At 38.1% G+C, this 2,952-nt stretch overlaps 1 pseudogene; it reads left to right on the top strand.

Moving 5' to 3' along the window:
* The first annotated feature begins 220 nt into the window (after window positions 1–220).
* On the top strand, window positions 221–1,041 carry LOC114087321 (large ribosomal subunit protein eL6 pseudogene; annotated as a pseudogene).
* The last annotated feature ends 1,911 nt before the right edge of the window (window positions 1,042–2,952 follow it).

A 2,952-nucleotide genomic window follows, 5' to 3' on the forward strand; every position in this document is an offset into this window, starting at 1 on the left:
AGCAGGACATGGTAATTTTCTTATTTAATGAAGATTAAATGACTGATCAATGCACTAAAAATGAGTAAGAAAAATATATTCATCTAGTCCAAGTTTGTAACTGGTAAGATAAAATCCCAAGAACTTTGGATTTTTTATTAAATCAAAACTTAATGAGACATGCCAATCATTGCATACAGATCAGAAGCCAGGTACTTAGTTCTCTTTCCCATCTTGCAAGATGGCAGGTGAGAAGGCTGAGAAGCTCGACACTAAGGAGAAGAAACCTGGAGCTAAGAAGGCTGAGGCTGTTGGCAAGATTAAAAAGGGAGACCCTAAGGCTAAGAAACCCCAGGAAGGGAAGCCCCACTGCAGCCAAAACCCCCAATCTGCTACAGAGTCCTGAAAAGCCATGTACAAGAAGAAGTACTCAGATGCTAAGTTCCAGGTTGAAAAAAAGGAGGAGAAATTTCTTGCTACTGTCACAAACCAGTCAGTGGTGACAAGAATAGTGGTACCAGGGTGGTAAAGCTTCAAAAAATGCCTAGATATCATCCAGCTGTAGATGTGCCACAAAAGCTGTTGATCCATGGCAAATCCCCCACGTAGCATGTGAGAAAACAGCAAGCCAGCATCACTCCTGGGGCCATCTTGATCATCCTCACCGGGTGCCACCGAGGCAAAAGTGGTTTTCCTAAAGCTGCTGAGCCACTGCTTGCTACTATGATGGGACCTCTTTCCCTCAGTCGAGTTCCTCTGGGTAAAATACACCAGAAATCTGTTGTCCACCTCCACTAAGATGGATACCAGCAACCTAAAAATCCCAAAGCACCTCACTTATGCTTAACTCAAGAAGACGTTGCGGAAACCCAGACACCAGGAAGGTAACGTCTTCAACACAGAGAAAGAGAAATACAAAATTACAGGGCAGCACAAGGTTCAACAGAAAGCTGTGGACTCACAAATTTTACCCCAAACCAAAGCTATTCCTAAGCTCCAGGCTCCATTAGATCTGTTTTTGCTCTAACAAATGGAATTTATCTTCACAAATTGATGTTCTAAATTTCTTACCAAGAACCTAATTAAATAACTGATGCATTTTGAAAACAAAAATTAATGATATTAGTATCCCATTTTCCCGAATGTGATAATAGTACAAAATAATAAATTCTGTCATTTGGGTTTTTTAATGACATCCACTCATGTAAAAAATCATAATTTGTCTTCATTCTTTCAAGACTTCCATTTCAATCACATAGTTGTCAAGGTATGAGAACAAAACATATTTTATTTAATGGTTTGTTCACTCAATTTATAACTTTTAAATGTGTAAGTATACAGTATGTGGACCTCCCTTTGTATTTTGTCCCAGCCTCATAGCATAAAATATGCTTTGGTTCATTCAAATATAGAAAAACATACATTAAAAATTAATTTTTGAACTGAATTTTTGTAGAAAAAAAAAGATGTTTGAAATGCAGTGTTACCTAAGAAAAAGAATTACTACTATAAATAATTTATATGCATTCAAAAAGCAAATTGGAAATACCTGAAGGCTTTATACTGTAATGGTGGTAGCATGAATGATTTTTGTCTATTGCATGTTTCAATTATATAAACATAAGCCAATACTAATAAGCAACAATTATTATTAAAATGAATACTATAGTTCTATGTCTCTTGATATTACTTTTTTTTTTTTTTTTTTGGTACCAGGGATTGAACCCAGGTTGCTTTACCACTGAGCTACTTACCTAGCCCTTTTTAGTTTCTTATTTTGAGACAGGGTCTCACAAAATAGGTTAGGGCCTCACTAAGACACTGAGGCTGGCTTCAAACATGCAATCCTCCTGCCCCAGCCTCCAAAGTCACTGGGATTGCAGACTTGTGCCACCACATCTGGCTCCAACATTTTCATGTTCATATGTGTTTTTATATGATATTTATAACACACAGGGGCCACAGTCATATACTCCATTTTAAATAAATCGTTCTCACTATATATGGTAGTCTTCCTTATCCATGGGGGATGCATCCAAGATCCCCAGTGATGCCTGAGACCATAGATAATACTGAGTTTTCTATAAACTATCTTTTTCCTATATTTATAATCTTATGACAAAGTTTAATTTATAAATTAGGCACAATACAAACAATATAGCAATATTGTAATAAAATTATGTGAATGTCCTCTCTCTTTAAATATCCTGTGCTCTTCTACTCTATTTTTGGACCAAAGTTGACTGTGGGTAACTAAAATCTTAGAAACTAAGCCATGAATTTAAGCTGAGCTGAGTTTTCCCGTGATAATGAACATTTTGCACAACACATCATCTGGATGGCAGGGACACGTGTCTGAAATGGATGTGGCTTGAGCAGCGTGCATGGGAATGGCCCCAGGGCTATAACCCTAGATCCTGCCTCTGATTTCTCACATAGATTCCTAACACCCTCAGCCAAACAGGCAGAACTGTGTTTTTGGTGAAGAAATGTCTAGAATGTCTTCCAATCAATGACAAGAGTCTTTTTCAAATGACAATGATGACGAAGATGACATAGACAGTGAGGCTTTAATCCCCCCAGCACGTCCTCTCTTGGGTAAATCAAGAGTGTCTAGAGCAGACCAGAGCTTCCTTTTGTTCTTACCAGCAAGGCTGAGGGTATAACAGCAGGATAGAGCACATCCTAAATCCAATATCCAGCAAACTACAATTGCACTTTGTTGCTCTCCACCATCATAGAAGGAACCTGATGGATGATTAGACAGTTTCAGCAAGCACATCCCCCTTCCATTAAAAACAGGAGAATGTTGCAATGGGATACTGAATAGTTGAGTTCAAAGATAAGAAGTTATATTTAGTGTGTTGGTCATCTTCCTAACCAACAGTGCTCTCGGTGGACAGTTCCATCACTACTCCTGTCCATGACTGAATTACGTGGTAACAACTTATCAGAGCTACATTACTCTTACGT

The sequence above is a fragment of the Marmota flaviventris genome, chromosome 4 (genome assembly GCF_047511675.1).
Source record: "Marmota flaviventris isolate mMarFla1 chromosome 4, mMarFla1.hap1, whole genome shotgun sequence".
Lineage (NCBI taxonomy): Eukaryota > Metazoa > Chordata > Mammalia > Rodentia > Sciuridae > Marmota > Marmota flaviventris.